Source organism: Etheostoma spectabile, chromosome 23 (genome assembly GCF_008692095.1).
Source record: "Etheostoma spectabile isolate EspeVRDwgs_2016 chromosome 23, UIUC_Espe_1.0, whole genome shotgun sequence".
Taxonomy (NCBI): Eukaryota; Metazoa; Chordata; class Actinopteri; order Perciformes; family Percidae; genus Etheostoma; species Etheostoma spectabile.
In genome coordinates, this window is record NC_045755.1 from 22,721,580 (window position 1) to 22,739,588 (window position 18,009).

General features: G+C 40.7%; 6 non-coding genes across 6 annotated transcripts; 3 read left to right on the forward strand and 3 right to left on the reverse strand.

The window, feature by feature from the left end:
* The first annotated feature begins 389 nt into the window (after positions 1–389).
* trnac-gca (transfer RNA cysteine (anticodon GCA)) lies at positions 390–461 on the forward strand. The gene has a single exon. It is a non-coding gene; the product is annotated as a tRNA-Cys (tRNA).
* Positions 462–3,086: 2,625 nt separating this feature from the next.
* Positions 3,087–3,158, forward strand: trnag-ucc (transfer RNA glycine (anticodon UCC)). The gene has a single exon. It is a non-coding gene; the product is annotated as a tRNA-Gly (tRNA).
* Positions 3,159–4,657: 1,499 nt separating this feature from the next.
* trnas-aga (transfer RNA serine (anticodon AGA)) lies at positions 4,658–4,739 on the forward strand. Its single transcript has one exon. It is a non-coding gene; the product is annotated as a tRNA-Ser (tRNA).
* A 543-nt stretch (positions 4,740–5,282) lies between these two features.
* Positions 5,283–5,498, reverse strand: LOC116673507 (small nucleolar RNA U3). The gene has a single exon (XR_004327857.1). It is a non-coding gene; the product is annotated as a small nucleolar RNA U3 (small nucleolar RNA).
* Positions 5,499–6,472: 974 nt separating this feature from the next.
* trnaa-ugc (transfer RNA alanine (anticodon UGC)) lies at positions 6,473–6,544 on the reverse strand. Its single transcript has one exon. It is a non-coding gene; the product is annotated as a tRNA-Ala (tRNA).
* A 543-nt stretch (positions 6,545–7,087) lies between these two features.
* Positions 7,088–7,159, reverse strand: trnaa-ugc (transfer RNA alanine (anticodon UGC)). The gene has a single exon. It is a non-coding gene; the product is annotated as a tRNA-Ala (tRNA).
* Between the last annotated feature and the right edge of the window lie 10,850 nt (positions 7,160–18,009).

Consider the following 18,009-nt stretch of genomic DNA (forward strand, 5'->3'; position numbering starts at 1 on the left):
ATTTACACAGTGTGGTCTAGATCTTCACTATATGGAAACTGCCCTGTGATAACTTCAGTTAGGATTTCACTGTCTGGTATGGAGTTTGTGTAGTTGAGCAAAATTGAACTAGGGCAGAAACATGGTCCACATAATTACAAGTACGCAGACACTTTGAGCAATGCAGGATCCTTGTGTGGACCACGTTTCTGTGCTTAGTGACGACATCTATTGTAATTAACATAAATTCAGTTGGGCCTTTATAGAAGATTACACTGTTTTCTTTCTTTTAACTCTCTTTCATACAATAGATGAGATTTGGATACTTTCTCAGACTGTGAAGGTAACCACATGGTGAACGCCCAGCCATTGTTTTGCTGCACCGTAAGCATATTTAATATAGAGTACGTGGGGGTATAGTTCAGTGGTAGCGCATTTGACTGCAGATCAAGAGGTCCCCAGTTCAAATCTGGGTGCCCCCTGCAAGGATGTGTGTAGGCTATCATTTTTCTCTCTCACCCTCTCCCCCAACTGGGAGAGAATTATACCCCTAGACCAACGAGCCATGTAAAAACAATATAATAGAAATTTTCCATCAAGTAAATCTGAATCAGTCAGTGACTCGAAAGGCAATGTTAAGTATTTTGTTTGGCAGTAGTGTTTTATGGCTCCACTGCCAGATTAAGCTTTCTGACTATAGGTTTCTTCAGCTTCAGGTTTGTTTTAACTCGGTTTGTAGTACTTACATACTTAGTAACCAGTAGGTTTCTGGGGTGAACGTGGGTTTCAGCATGCTGCTTGGTTTAAATGCAACTCTCGTTGCATCTCTTCCATCGGAGATTTTTTTTTTTTGACAGTCAGCTGCCCCCCCAGCCCCCCCCCCCCTCTCTTCTTTCTCTCTCTCTGTCTCTCTCTTACTCACACACACACACACTCCCACACACACACACACACACACACACACACACACAATCACACATACCTGGTGTGGAATTAGAAAAAATAAAATAAGAACCAAAAAACAAGTTATTACTAGAATACACCAAGAAACAACAAACACGAGCGCAAATGACTAGGAGCCAAGTTACCACAGTAGTGATGTAATGATTGGCGCTGAAGAGGCGGTCAGCCCGGGTTTATGTATTGCAGTGGGATGAGTGATGAGGAACAGCTGAGTGGATGACGGAATGTAGATGGAAAGCCACGCCTCTAGATCCCCGGAACGCCCTCACGCAAGACAGACAAGACACACAGAAGAAAGAGAAGACACAACCAGGTTGGGGAATGCAGCAGACCACAACACTTAGCCCTCGTGACAGGAAAATGCACCAGATGACCTTCTATCCAAGCAGGGAGATGAGTACAGAGATTTGGGTGCTAGCAAGAAGGATGTAGGTTGCCCATTGTTCATTTAGACGTACCAGCAACATTGTTATGATACAAACCTGCTTGAAAAACAGCCACAATTTTTTTAGAGAATACACATGGAACACAAGTGATTGGGAAGTTTTTTGAAGCATTCAGGCATGCCAAATGGACAACTCATCTAGCAGAATGTGCAACTTTACACCTGAACAGGGACTTGAACCCTGGACCCTCAGATTAAAGTCTGATGCTCTACCGACTGAGCTGCCCAGGCTTCTAAAACTGCCACCTGTGGAAAAAACAGTCTCCTGAACTACAAAATGAAGTAAGTGGTCACTGTGTCCAAACCCTTGTTATAGAAGTTATATATCATAACTTTAAAGATAATTGCAAATTGTTGACCCAATTTTCAGTTTATATCCATCTGGCAGGGACATTTCTGGATTCAGGTGGACATTGTGGACAGAAACATTGGTGGATCTGATCCCACCATAGGATTTGACCTGTATTGCACATTCCCTTCACATCCCGTGCAATGTATTGCCATTGTCAAGCACATTGCCCCCCTGGTGACTTTCTTCCATGTCTCCATGAACGCCCATATATTTGGGCTGACAGTTGAGAAACCTTCCCTTGTTAACTATGACATGGATGACTGAGAAACTATATCATGACATGTTTAATTTACTATATATATTTTTTAAACAGGTCCTACTGAAACATCTGTAAGATCAGTCAGATGGCCGAGCGGTCCAAGGTGCTGCGTTCAGGTCACAGTCTCCACTGGAGGCGTGGGTTCAAATCCCACTTCTGACAACAATGGTTTTTTTTTGGGAACTAATGTCTGAGATTGATATTTTTTTACACAGAAGGTTGGACACACATGTAAAGTTACTGACTGTGATTAACTGAGGGATTTGGTGAAGTTATCTTTGTTTTGTAAAACAATGGGTTGTGTACAAAACAGGAGAAAAGGGTTCTTTGTTGCATCCAGGTTGTTATGTATAACAGATAAAAAGCGCAATTGACATCATTCCATCCAATACGGGCCAGACGGGGTTGACAGATAGATTTTTAAATCCTCACAGATAAACAGTATCGTAGCTGTTTGCAGGATTTCCGCAAAGTTTACCGAGATTAACCTGGGCCGTATAGTGGCGATAATACAAAAAGAGAGAAGTACTTCCACTGTTGTTACCTGTCGTTGCTATGGGTAACAAGCGTTCACAGTCCCATGTGTCCTTAGGGGCCCGTAGTGGATGAAATGGTAAAACATTTGGCCCTGGATGCACAGCCATATGAATGCCTGCCATATTGAACGACAAAATGTCCTGAAAAAAGTTCTTTAATCTATCTCCCCAACTCTTTTTTTGTTTCTTGTTATATCTCGGCAAGAAGTATCATGATTTTGGGTCGTCTGTCCATCTCTACATCAGAATCAGATATTCTTTATTGATCCCTAAAGGGAAACACTGGAAAAGACCGTTCATTCGAGCAGGATTTGAACCAGCGACCTAAGGATTTCAGCTTTACGCCTCTACAGTCCTCCGCTCTACCAAGTGAGCTATCGAAGGGAGCTACCACATACACACACACACTTTCCATTCTTGTGAATGTGATAACACAGGATCCCCTGGAGGGAATTTCTGAATCATCAGGGGCTGTAGCTCAATGATAGAGTGGCACTTCCAGTCTCAATGCCCAGAGTATTACAAGATTTGAAGTAAAGATTCTATTGCCCAGCGATGGTGGTATAGTGGTGAGCATAGCTGCCTTCCAAGCAGTTGACCTGGGTTCGATTCCCAGCCATCGCAGTAGCTTTCTTTGAGTGATGTTACTTTCTTTTTTTTACAAGAAGTCAGCAGAAAGGTTACTTGCGCCAACCTGGTTTGATAAAACATTAGATCTCTTTGGGCTGCGTGATTATGACCAAAATGATTGATCAATATGGAGATCACGATTAATTATCACAATTATTTGTGATTTTTACTCTACGTCGTTAGCTTTGGAACCCCCCTTTCTCCACAGCTTTCAACTGACAGATATGGGTGGGGGAGTGGTCACTGTGACCAACACTTTCTGTGTGATTCAGGTGGACATTGTGGACAGAAACATCGGTGGATCTTGATTCCCACCATAGGATTTAGCCTGTATTGCACATTCCTTCATATCCCGTGCAATGTATTGCCATTGTCAAGCACATTGCCACCCTGGTGACTTTCTTCCATGTCTCCATATATTTGGGCTGACAGTTGAGAAACCTTCCCTTGTTAACTATGGACATGGATGACTGAGAACCTCCTATATCATGACGCGTTTGATTACTTATTATAATTTTTGAGATGGGTCTACGAAGCATTTATTGTATCAGTCAGGATGGCCGAGCGGTCCAGGCGCTGGGTTCTGGTCGCAGTCTCCACTGGAGGCGTGGGTTCAAATCCTATTCTGATAGCTACTCTTTTCTGAGACATGATATTTCCTATGATATGGGAATAAAGAATTAGCAGTTCTTTGTATTTAAGTATTTAACAGCGTTTTGTGAGCATCTTTATTGTCAACACAGTAAAGTTACCACGGGTTTGTACACAGTAGACATATCTACTGCTGAAATCACTGTCAATGGCAAGTCTTTAAAATCTGTTCTTGACTTGCTTTTTCCCACATCCTCTGAATGCTTGCTTACTAAATGACTTAAGTTGGCTAATAATTGTTGCTTTTTCATCTTTGTTGTGATTGTTGTGTGCCTTTAACATCACGATGTGGATATTATGAAGAAACTGACTAGCAAACCCTTGCAACACTTCAAAAGGGTCCATGGTGTAATGGTTAGCACTCTGGACTCTGAATCCAGCAATCTGAGTTCAAATCTCGGTGGAAACGTGTTTTAAGACACAGCACAGGTGAAAAAAAATCAAACTTTCAACTTTCCACATCTAGTTTAAAGTGAGCTTACAGATTTAAGAACATACACTGCATTGGCCAGTGATGGTGGTATAGTGGTGAGGATAGCTGCCTTCTAAACAGTTGACCTGGGTCGATTCCAGCCATCGCAGTAACATTTGTTGTGTGGTTACTTGCTTTATTTGTCAAGCAGTAACAGAAAAGTTAATCGCCCAACCCAGATTTGATAAAATAATAAATTTCTGTTATGGTACAAATAAGGGAGCATATCAATCAATCAAGCTGCCTCCACGAGGATCCACAGACACAGGCAGTCACTACAATTTGCAATTTGCCCGTGTTGGTAACTACTACGAACCAATTAGAAAGTTTATGGACATTTGTGCAAATAGGTATAGTGCTAAGTTTCAGGTTTGTCGTGGCCGAGTGGTTTAAGGCGATGGACTAGAAATCCATTGGGGTCTCCCGCGCAGGTTCAAATCCTGCCGACAACGAGAGGCATTCTTTAAGAATAGTAGAAAACTGATAAATCATTACAGGATCCAAAACTACAGATGTGCCTTCACAAACAATTGTTGTGTTATCTATAAGTACTGGAAGTCATCTGTCTCCACCAAAGTATTTCTTTTCAGTCCAACATGCCATCCCATCCACCGAGACTTCAGTGGACCGTTCCACCCCTTAATACATGCCAATCAAGCTGAGCCTGTAAAGGCCACACAGTCTGATTAGTCAAGTGGAAACACCTGTGGGAGTGGAACATGGATGTGTAGAGAAGGGCTTTCAAACAACGCACCTTTTTGACATGTCAAAGTAGGAAAAGCAAAGGTAGAAATAAAAATGAATTATGGCTTAACTCAGGTCACATTTTTACACTGGACATATGGCATTACAAAGTAGGTGTTAACCCTTTCAAGTAACCATGTCCACCATGGACTAAACTTACTTCAAGATTGACTATAACTTCAGTTAATCAGAAAGCTTAGCATGTTTTATTACCTTCACTCATGTTAGTTTTTCATATATCTACTACTATCACCACTCTGATCATATTCCCTTCCTCAACACTCCATAAAGAAGCAAAGAACAATCATCAATGACAGAGAGCATATGAAGTGAATCATTACTCTCTGTCAGTTTCATGCTCAGAAAGGAATATCATGACTCATCATCGTGGTCAGTGAGACCAAACACTTTAGAAACACATTCCTCAAGTCAGAAACTCTAGAAATGATCCCTGAAAGTATAGTCTTGGTTAGACTGAGGGGAAGGGGGGGGAAACTGCATCTCATTCACTGCAGAGTGATTGTCACTCAGGGTTCAGAGGGACAGAAGCTAATGGTTACGTGCTCCAGATGACTCTGAGGTGAGAAAATCTATTTAGATCTTTAAGAAGACCCATATGTAGTTTGAATTAGATTTTCAGTCACTGTTGTCTCAATACTTCAGTGTCAGCCTACTTATTCTCTACAATAAATGCTCCAGTCCATTCTTTGCATCAAACACCAGCCAATCACAAGTGTTACTTGTGAATAGTCAATGTGTGAGTAATCAGGAAGCTCACATAAAAGATAGTTGCAAGGTCTACCAAATGTTTAACTTTACTTTACTTACGGGTTGTAAGCTGTTGGAGCCTTGGTTGCCACAGGATCCCAAACCTCGCCTCAAAAATGTCAATTACAGATTTTCCAGCCCCCAAGTATTACTAGCAGAGCAGAGTGGCGCAGCGGAAGCGTGCTGGGCCCATAACCCAGAGGCCGGTGGATCAAAACCATCCTCTGCTATTTCTTGCGCTTTGTATCAGAACTAAGTGTATTTCTTGTTTATTGGTGTTTAACAAAGCATTAATGTCTATAATGCAAAGTCTCCACCAGCTGAAGAGCAAACTTAATGGCATGACAAGTTTCATCTATAAAAATGGAAGCTACGCTGCTCATTCCCGCAATGACACCCATAAAAACTAGAGTCTAATACAATAAATATATTACAGTACAAGTACATAAATACAGTAAAATAGAGACTGTAAAACATGTACATTCAAAGTGCTTGTGCTGTCTGATAGTCTGAGGTATAAAAGAGAGAGCATACCGCTTAGTTTGTATCACAGGAGGTCTTAGTCTACCACTACGTTCTATAACCCTACCAGTCAGATTACCACAGGAGGTAATATCTTTTGCAATAAGAGCTTCTGCAGCTCTTTTACAGACTGTTGTAACAGAACACTTGTTGGAGATGCTGGGGATTGAACCCAGGTCCTCATACATGCAAAGCATGCACTCTACCACTGAGCTACATCCCCTGAATGTTTCCAAAGTTCTTTGACTTTTTCTAAGATCATTGAATAAGAGAAGAACGCTATCGGAAAACTGACTCTGTCAGTGGAGCCATGAAAAGACCCCATGACAATCTACCTGACCATAGTCTTTCAAGTCAGTGACAAATCCAAGCTGCATTTCCTTTTTACCAAAATTCAATTTCCAATTTTGGTAAAATGTTTTGCGTCAAAAGTAGTCTGTTGTTCAATATAATCAGACAGCTCAATCTGGCAGTGTTGCCATAAAAACACTACATGCCAAACAAACTACTAGAACATTGCCCTTCTAGTCACTGACTGATCACATTTCCTTGATGCAAAATTGCTAATGCATTTTGTTTGTTTGTTTTATTTGATCCCCATTAGGACAATGCACTGTTCACTGCAAATCTTGCAAGACATCTAGTCATTGAGACTGATTTTTGCATTAATTACCATGAACACAAGGAGATTGCCTTTTAATACTTTTGTCTTTCAGAATAAGAGGTTTTGCAGCTCTTTTACAGACTGTTGTAACAGAACACTTGTTGGAGATACCAGGGATTGAACCCGGGGCCTCATGCATGCAAAGCATGCGCTCTACCACTGAGCTACATCCCCTGAATGTTTCTACAGAAACCCCTACCCGGGAAAAATGTTGAAGTAAACTTGTTTGTTTTATTTGGATCCCCATTAGCTTCAGCATGAACTAAAAGCTTTTCTTCCTGGGGTCCTACAATCCTTTCTTTGACAATACTCTTTATGACATTTCATTACATACACACAGACATAAATTAGAAAATACTAACCATAATTAAATCTTACAGTTAACGCAATTTATACAAGAAATAAAATAAAAGACACTACTCCGAATAGATTAATCAATTTCAGAAATAAGATAACAAAAGCCCTATAACAAACTAATTTTAAATTACATATTTAATTCCTTTGAAATAAATATGTCTTAAGTGATTTTTTAAACCATACTGAGAGTTGTGTTTGATAGTCGTTGGGAGAGAGTTCCATTCACACATTGCTCTGTACCCGACAGAACGCTAAATTGATTTAGTTTTCACTTTAGGTAAAATAAAACTCCCTCCTACTGCACGCCTCGGTGGATAATAATGTATAGCAGTACTAAAGGATAGTTTTCTGTTTGAAATAAAAGGTGTTTTGTTTGTTATAACGTTATGTAAAAAAAAACATTAACAAATACACAAGTCTATTTTTAACTTTAAACCATGAGAGTTGTTCATGCATGTTATCAACATTTGATCTAAACCCACACAAGAGAGCCACACGTGCAGCTTTAGTCTGAATCACTTGTAATTTTTTCATATTAATTGCTGAAGTGTTGGACCACACCACTGAGCAATAATCCAAAAAAAACAAAACCTGAAGGACTTTTTTACGTATCTGTGGTGTGAAGATGTTTGCACACCTTTTAATAACTGACAAGGTGTTGCCCAATTTAGTTACAAGCTTCTGAACGTGTTTGTCCCAACACAATCTCTTGTCAATAATCACACCCAAAGTTTAGCCTCTTCTCTTTGCTCTACAGAAGTTTGCTCTATACTGAGTTCAAGTTTCGGTTTGGAACATTAAAAAATGAGTTCCAAGCACTAAAATGGTAGTTTTAGATCCATTGAGATCAGTTTGTTACTTCTGATCCAGTCCACCACTGTAACTCTCTCTGTAGTTTAGTAAACAGATGGTAAATCGTTAGTAAAGATTGTGAAGAGGAGTGGCCCAAGACAACTTTCTTGAGGAACTCCATGTTCCACAAGCCTGAAAAACTTCCATTAAAGTAAACTAATTGTCTCCTATCAGTCCAATAACTTTCCATCCATAATAATGCGGTTTGTGAAAAACCATAATATTCCAGTTTTTTTAACAGTAAGTTGTGGTCAATCATATCAAATGCTGCAGTAAAATCAAGCATCACAACACCTATTATTCTTCTCTCGTACATATCCTTAAACCAGTCATCAACCATCTGAGTCAGGGCAGTGGCTGTTGAGTGTTTTCCTTTGTATGTATGCAAGCTGAAAAACTGTACTTAAATTATTATTTAAAAATAAAACTGAATCTGTTCATAAACAATTCTTTCCATTATTTTACAGAGAATTGGTAATAACCTTATTGGTCTACTTTTGATCCAGAGAAAGGCATTTTCTTATTCTTTGGTATTGGCATAACTTTACATAACTTCCATGCTTGCAGACATATATTTATATGAGTAATAGTAGGAAAAATGATTGAAACTATTGGCTTAATCCACTTATATTCAAGATAGTCCCCACCAGGTGGTTTGTTTTACAATTCATCAGAAGTAATTTTACTTTCAAAACACTGACACTCTTAAATTTAAGGCTAAATGTTTTACTTTCCATGATCTTATTTATCAATGTTTTTGACAAATCTGTGGTGTGTAGCTGTGTAGTATTTTTAAGATTTATTTTATTTATGAAGTAATCATTGACACAATTTGCTATATCACTTGGTTTAGTAAGAAAATCACCTTCATTTTTCTATCTAAAAGGTCTATCTCTGTAGGGATCCATCCCATAATGGTGTAACACACTTAGAATAATAATCTGAGTCTTTCAACACTTTTAGTGGATGGAAACGTTCTCTTATCAAGGAGTTTAAACACAGAAACGGCAGGAAGGATAAATCCACCAAATCAAGTCACAAATAATCAGCATGAGGCCTCGTTTAATTTATTTTATTTTAACTACAAAACAATAACTTGAGAGCGTACAATTTATTTAGGCCAATTAATGTTTCTAGAGATGAGAAGAAAGTTTTAACAAAATCAAAAAGTTTCAAACACGTCTACGTTTTCCAACCAAAACATCTTTAAACGTCTTAATGTTTCGCCTTTGGGCCTTCTTCTTCAAGCAATTTACTGGAGAAATATTTTTAAAAAATTACATTTAATTTGGACCATATAGAAATAAACAAGCTGTTCTTAAATGTTGCTGGCTGTCTTTTTGTGCTCCTTTTTTAATTTTTTTTTAAAGATATATACATTTGAAAAATAGAGTTTTAAAAGGATGGGTTCAGGCACTGATAATGGTGCCTAAATGGTAAAGAGATCTGAGGAAAGGCAGAAAACAGTCCAGCTGATCCACAATAACATACATGCTGCTCAGAAGATAAAGTTACTGCTGGTTAGCCTTCAATGTGGAGAGAAGATCAGAATATAACAACACAGCTATCAGGGCATGAGGAGGAGGAAACAGCTTGGCTCTGAAACATGTTCACAACGAGGCAGTGTGAATGCGCTGGTGAGATTTAAGGTTACTACTCTGAGAAAACGTTTCCCCACATTGTTCACACCAGTACGGCTTCTCTCCAGTGTGAATACGCTGGTGAGTTTTAAGGTTACTACTCTGAGAAAATGTTTCCCCACATTGTTCACAGCTGTACGGCTTCTCTCCAGTGTGAATGCGCTGGTGTCTTTTAAGGGTACTACTCTGAGAAAAGGTTTCCCCACATTGTTCACACCAGTACGGCTTCTCTCCAGTGTGAATGCGCCGGTGAGTATCAAGGCTACCACTATGAGAAAAGGTTTCCCCACATTGTTCACAGCTGTACGGCTTCTCTCCAGTGTGAATGCGCTGGTGAGTTTTAAGGCTACCACTACGAGAAATGTTTCCCCACATTGTTCACAGCTGTACGGCTTCTCTCCAGTGTGATACGCTGGTGTCTTTTAAGGGTACTACTCTGAGAAAAGGTTTCCCCACATTGATCACAGCTGTACGGCTTCTCTCCAGTGTGAACTCTCTGATGAATCTTTAAATATCCTGATGTTGTGAAGGATTTGTCACAGTGCTGACAGCGGTGACGTTGACTCCTCTTCCTCTCCGTTTCTATCAACAGAGAAAAACCAAGAGAGTGAGTTAGTGAGGTGCCATGCTGTAGAGCTCTATCTTAAACTAGAAACAACATTTAGAGCATGTCTATGGAACATTGTTTGACTGACGCAATACTTTTCTTAACCCTTGTGTTGTCTTCCCGTTAAAATTGAAAATTAACACTTTTGTTGAGGCTTTGTATGAATGTTTTAAATTTTTCTTCAGTTTTTGTCACTTTTTTGACATTTAACAATACATTACACCAACTTATTAACTTTTACTTTTTTACAGTTATTTTTGGAATTTATGGTCAATAAACCTCATGTATAGGAAATTATACCTAATGTTTGAGTGAGAAAAGCATAAATTAGGAATTATTTAGAATAAACTTAAAGGAATGGATGTTGATGATAATCACAGACTGGAATATTTCAACTTTTACTCAATACTATTTAAAAAACACTTCAACGTTTTCTACAAATGCTATAAAATTGAATAATACACCCCAAAATTAATGAAAGTAGAGATTTGTACTTGGCAAAGAGCGTTGTGTGGAATCAATCATGTTATTTTGGGTAATTAAAAAGAACACTGATGTAGGACAACGGGTCATTTTGACCCGAGGACGACATGAGGGCTAATTATCTGCCAACATCACTATTATGGAGTTGCATTATGGGAATCCATGCATCCATTGTTGGTTAGTTTGTGATAAATAAACTACTTTTGATCAATTTATGTGTGGCCTCCATTTTGTTGCCAGCCTTTAGCCAGCCGGTAACAAATGGGGGATCATCCGGGATTTTAGTGCTGGGAAAGTTGTAAATGTAACATTTTCCCACAGATTTTTAGCTCTCACTGGTATCTGTAGGGGTTACCGTGTTGTCTTCATGTTGCTGGAACAGCTCTACTCCAGTAAAGTAAATTGGAACCATTGTCCCTGATAGGCATTAGCAATGAGGTCCACCAGTTGACCTTTGACCTTTTGTTTTAGGTTGTTTTTGCTAAATCAAACTTCTATAGCCAGCAGTATTGTGTAAGTAAGTAATATGGTAGTGTAATGTGGTATTGTCCACACAAGCTACATTTCCTCAAGCATTTCTGCTCTGGAATAAAACTGCTGAGCATCACTGACGCCTCAACAAACTGACAAACCCAGGCGCATATGTCGTGGTCATGGATGTTTAAAAAATAGCTTTGATGTACAGTACATTTTGTACACACACTGAAAATACTCAGCAAAATGGCTCGTTCCAGACATTGCTCTGAGGAACAGAGGACTTTGATTAAAAAGTTGATATGAGAGGGGAAAACATATAAAGAAGTGCAGAAGATTATAAGCTGCTCTGCCAAAATCATTTCAAATGTCCTCCGACCCCCCTGCACTGAAATCAAGCCCCAGTCCACTGTGAAGACAGTAAAGCATGCTGGTTATGGGATGTTTCTCATACTGTGGTGTTGGGCCTGTTTATCACATACCAGGGATCATGGATCAGTTCCAATACATCAGAATACTTGAAGAGGTCATGTTGCCTTATGCTGAAGAGGAGATGCCTTTGAAACAGGTCTTTACACAAGACAAGGACCCAAACACACCAGGAAGGACCAAAGTCTTGGTTCCAGATGAACCAGATGGATGTTATGGAGGGGCCAGCCCGATCCCCAGACCTCAATCCCAGAGAACACTTGTAGGGTGACATCATAAATGTTGTTTCTGAGGCAAAACCCAGTAATGCAGAGGAATTATGGGATGTAGTTTAATGGTCCTGGGCTGGAATACCTGATCACAGGTGACTCCATGCAACACAGATTTGAAGCAGTTCTCAGAAATAATGGTTATGCAACTAAATATCAGTGCAGGGATTCAAACCCTGACACATTTTTCAGTTTATACAGTAAACATTTGAGTTTGTAAAGAAAAATGCAAATACTGCTAATATTCCCTTTTCTTCATTTCCTGTAAAGGTGGAACACAGAGTTGATCCATGTTGGTAATGTTCTGATTTGGAAATGAATGGGCAGTGTTCCCAATGCATTGGTATTATGGAATTAAAAGCTATTCTAAGGATTTGGAGCATTATTCACTTCTTAAAAAACTGTGATTATTCAGAACACAACTGTATGTAAAGGTTTTGCATACAAAGATGTAATGATTGGTGGAAATGGGGGTGGCCTAATACAACCCTCCCCCCCCCAACATTACATGCATGTCCATTGATCCGCGTTTGTGTATCAACAGACAGAGTGAGTGAGATAGTAAGGGGCCATGGTGGAGCAAACTAAGTAAAACCAGAAGCATTGTTCACAGCATGTCTGTGTCCAAGTTCCACAGCTGCATTACCATGGTTACGCTGTATGTGTGTGTGTGTGTTTAAAAAAAGTTTGGATTGATATATCTGCGTGGCCTTTTTGTTGGCGGCCTTGAGCCAGGCGGTAACAACGGGGGGATGGTCTGGGATTGGTAGTGCTGGAAACTTTTCTTTATGGGAGTGTTTGACTCCCAGTTGAACTTGATCTAGTATCTGTAGGGGTCATCAGCCTCTCAGACTCAGGGGATTGGTTGGCACTCTTTGTTTCTTAATTAGATCAAAAATAAAAATGTGATAAAAAAAATGTGTTTCATGAGAACCATAATCCAGAAAAACAAAGTGTGAATATTTTGTTGAATCTGTTAAGTTAAATTGGTAGAAATGTACATTACGATAAACGTGACTCCACATTATATGAAAGGCACCGAGAAGATTATTCACACTGATTTTCCCGGCCTTTATTTATCCGTGTTGCCCCCCCGGCCATTATCAGAGGGCCGCAGTTTAATTGACTACCGGTTTGTCTTCGGAAAGACATTTGTGAAACCCTCTGTGTGCATTCATTAATATTGAGATTAGATTTCTGGGACTGTTCAGTCTGGAGTACCCTCTTTCCTTCACTCACCTCCTTCTCCCTGACACCTTTCCTCTTGCCCTCCTTCTTCTTCTTCTTCTTCTTCTCCTCCTCCGTCTCCTTGTGTTTCTGGCTGTACTCGGTGATAAGGTCCAGGTCCAGGTTTTCTTGCGGCTCCCATGTGTTATCCTCACTGGAAAGGTGAGTGCAGACAGAAGAACATCTCCTCACACTTTGTTTTTAGACAATCCATTCTCACGCTAATTATCATTCCTATTATTCCTTTTTTCTTTTGCCATCTTAGGTTATTTAAGGTTATGTGGGTCTGCACTTTAGTGTCAAAATACCAAACCTTCAACTTTTTTGCAATACGTAATATTATTATATATCTCAGGACCAGAACACCAAGCATTAATATAATAGACTCATACTTACTCTGAGAACCCCTTCCATTTCAGCAGAAACTCTACTCTTCCCTTCACCACTCTGCGGTCCAAAACCTTCTCCACCACATACTCCTCTTCTTCCTCTTCCACCTCCTCCTCCTTCTTGCCCTTCTTTCCTGCTCTGGTCGCCAGCTTGCCATCTGCTGAAGGTGCCTTTAGTAGAAGGAGGGGGGGGGGGGGGAACATGCAGAGATAATGACACAAGGGTTAGAAGAACTAATGGGAGGTGTGAGTGAATTCTAGTTGACCATGTTTTACTAGATTAAAATCTTCTGTTTGAATGGAGAACATGCAAGGGCTGATGAGGGACCAATCCATAGGACTCCAGAGTGTCAAGTATCTCTTGCATTCAAACTGGAAGAACTACTCAAATGTAAGCCCCAAAAGTCATTAACTGGAGCTACAAGCTACATGCACAGTAGTCTGGACCAACCACACTTCATTTAGCAGAACATCTCCAGATGTTCCTGTGTGAAAATGGAAAGTTCAGAAAGACGTTTTGATGGTGCAACAAGGCAGGCCTGGTCGCTTCTTTAAGGGAATCACTGTAAAGATTCACAAAGAATATGTTTACCATTAGCGAGGGCTGTGCGATCACAATATAGTATAATTGAGAAAAAAGGTTCTGTATTGAAGGACACTCTTATTTTGTCTTGTATTCTGAATGACACACGCATGTGCACATCTGCCCTTCCCGAAGCCATAAAACCTCTCAGCAGTCAGGGGGGCATCCAGTGGAATTTAAAAACTCAGCACAAGTAAAGATGGCAGAAGGAGGGCAGCCACAGCAAAATTGTCTGCAAAAAAGGCAAATCCAACTACGTTGTATGGGAAAAGTTAACGTTAGCTAACTCTGCGGTCCCTCTGCCTGAGCTGCACAACGTGTTGTAGAGCCCAGGAGCCCTGGCTCTTATCCAACATGTGTTGTAACAAGGTGCTGTAGAGCGCAGGAGCCCTGGCTCTTATCTAACATGTGCCTGTGTAAATAATATTTAAAAAAGACAAAATGATTTGACTAAAACTTGGCCATGATACCCGAGTTCTCTTTGGACTAAATCGATATGGACTGTTCTCTATAGCACTTTTCTAGTGTCAACAACTACTCAAAGTTCTTCTACATAATACCACAACCATTCCACACACAAGTACACTGTGGCCGAGGCTGCTGTACAAGTACAACCCCGTACTCGGGTTCAGTGTTTTCAACTTTGACATAGGACTGCAGAATTGAACCACCATCCTCCAATTGGCAGGCGACCGCTCTACCACTGATCCACAGCCGCCATCTTTTAGTGGTGATATGTTGATGGCGGCCCGCCACGGTATAGGACAGACGCACAACAGGGTTTCTGCTATGTACACCGCCGCTCCTTCAGCTGTTCATGAAAAGTCATGAAGTCGTAATTACGCGACTCTGCAAAGCCGTCTGCTCTACTGGCCTCAAGCCAACTGGCATCCGCTCTCTTTCGCCGAAGCAACTGGAATTGCCTAGCCTTCCTATTTTGCATGTATGTATGTATGTATGTATGTATGTATGTAATATGCACGTGCATATAGTAATGACGAGAGTCATTTATATATAAATCCTAAAAGACATTTGTGAAACCCTCTGTGTGCATTCATTAATATTGAGATTAGATTTCTGGGACTCTTCAGCCTGGAGTACCCTCTTTCCTTAACTCACCTCCTCCTTCCTGACACCTTTCTCTCTTGCCCTCCTTCTTCTTCTCCTCCCATCTCCTTGTGTTTCGGCATGTACTCGGCGATAAGGTCCAGGTCCAGGTGTCTTGTGGCTCCCATGTGTTATCTCACTGGAAAGGTGATTGCAGACAGAAGAACACTCATCACACTTTGTTTTTAGACAATCCATTGATCCTTTGAGGGCATGATACAATGCTGCAATCTATGCTGTAGATTATTTGCATACACACACATATACAGTACAGGCCAAAAGTTTGAACCACCTTCTCTCATTCAATGCGTTTCCTTTATTTCATGACTATTTACATTGTAGATTATAACTGAAGGCCTCACAACTATGAATGAACACATGTGGCATTATGTACTTAACAAAAACTGTGAAATAACTGAAAACATGTCTTTATATTCTAGTTCTCAAGTAGCCCCCCCTTTGCTTTTTTGATAGTGCTGCAAACCCTTGGTGTTCTCTCAATGAGATTCATGAGGTAGTCACCTGAAATGGTTTCCACTTCACAGGTGGGCATTTTCAGATTAATTAGTGGACTTTCTTGCCTTATTAATGGAGTTGGGACCATCAGTTGTGTGTGTGCAGAAGTCAGTTTATACACAGCCGACAGCCCTATTGGACAACTGTTACAATTCATATTATGGCAAGAGCCAATCAGCTAAGTGACGAGAAACGAGTGGCCATCATTACTTTAAGAAATGAAGTCAGTCAGTCCGGAAATTGAATTTTTCCCCAAGTGCAGCGGCTAAAACATCAAGCGCTACAACAAACTGGCTCACATGAGGACCGCCCCAGGAAAGGAAGACCAATCACCTCTGCTGCTGAGGATAAGTTCATCTGAGTCCCCAGCCTCAGAAATCACAAGTAACAGCAGCTCAGATTAGAGACCAGATGAATACCAACAGAGTTCTAGCAGCAGGCATATCTCTAGAACAACTGTTAAGAGGAGACTGAATCAGGCCTTCATGGTCAAATAGTAGCTAGGAAACCCTGCTAAGGAGACGCAACAAGCAGAAGAGATTTGTTTGGGTTCAAGTAACACAAGGAATGGACATTAGACCAGTGGAAATCTGGCTTTGGTCTGATGAGTCCAAGTTTGAGATCGTTGGTTCCAACCGCTGTGTCTTTGTGCGACGGAGAAAAGGTGACCGGATGGGTTCTACATGCCTGGTTCCCACCGTGAAGCATGGAGGAGGAGTGTGATGGTGTGGGGGTGCTTTGCTGGTGAGACTGTCGGGGATTTATTCAAAATTGAAGGCATACTGAACCAGCATGGCTACCACAGCATCCTGCAGCGACATTCCATCCCATCCGGTTTGCGTTTAGTTGGACCATCATTTATTTTCAACAGGACAATGACTCCAACACACCTCCAGGCTGTGTAAGGGCTATTTGACCAAGAAGGAGAGTGTGGAGTGCTTTGCCTCCACAGTCACCGGACCTGAACCCAATCCAGATTGTTTGGGGAGAGCTGGACCGCAGAGTGAAGGGAAAGGGGCCGACAAGTGCTGAGCCTTCTGGGAACTCCTTCAAGACTGTGGGGAAACCATTTCAGGTGACTACGTTCAAGAGAATGCCAAGAGTGTGCAAAGCAGTAATCACAGTAAAGTGGGGGGGGGGTACTTTGAGGAAACTAGAATAATATGACATGTTTTCAGTTATTTTCACACTTTTCATAATTTCACATGTTCATTCATAGTTTTGATGCCTCAGTGATAATCTACAATGTAAATAGTCATGAAAATAAAGAAATGCATTGAGTTTATAGATAATGATATATATACACACAGTGTATCAGACCAAGAACACCAAGTATTAATATTCTAGACTCATACTTACTCCGAGAAGCCCTTCCATTTCAGCAGAAACTCTACTCTTCTTCCTCCACCACTCTGCGGTCCAAAACCTCCTCCACCACATACTCCTCGTCCTCCTCCTTCTTGCATTCCTTTCCTGCTTTGGTCGCCAGCTTGCCGTCTTCTGAAAGTGCTTCTGGTAGACCCAAGGAGGGGGGGGAGACATGCAGAGATAATATTACAAGGGTAAGAAGAACTAATGGGAGGTGTGAGTGAATTCTAGTGTTTTACTAGATTAAATAAAATATCTGGGAAAATGCAGGGCTGATGAGGGGACCAATCCATAGGACTCCAGAGGTTCAAGTATCTCCTGCATTCAGACTGAAAGAACTACTAAAATGTAAGGCCCAAAAGTTATTAACTGGAGCTACAGCTACATGCACAGTAGCCTGGACCAACCACACTCATTTAGCAGAACATCTCCAGATGTTCCTGTGTGAAAATGGAAAGTTCAGAAGACGTTTTGATGGGGCAACAAGGCAGGCCTGGTCGCTTCTTTAAGGGAATCACTGTAAAGATTCCCAAAGAATATGTTAACGTTAGCCATCTTATATCTAACTGGGATGTTTGGGAGTGATTGGAGCAGGATTGCTGAGGACGAAGTAATGTTACACAGACTGATAAGCCATGGATGCAGCACATTGAAATAGTGGTGTGTGTGGTGTGTGTGTCTGCTCTCTGTCAACATGCACATGTGTTTCTTCTATCAGGGTGA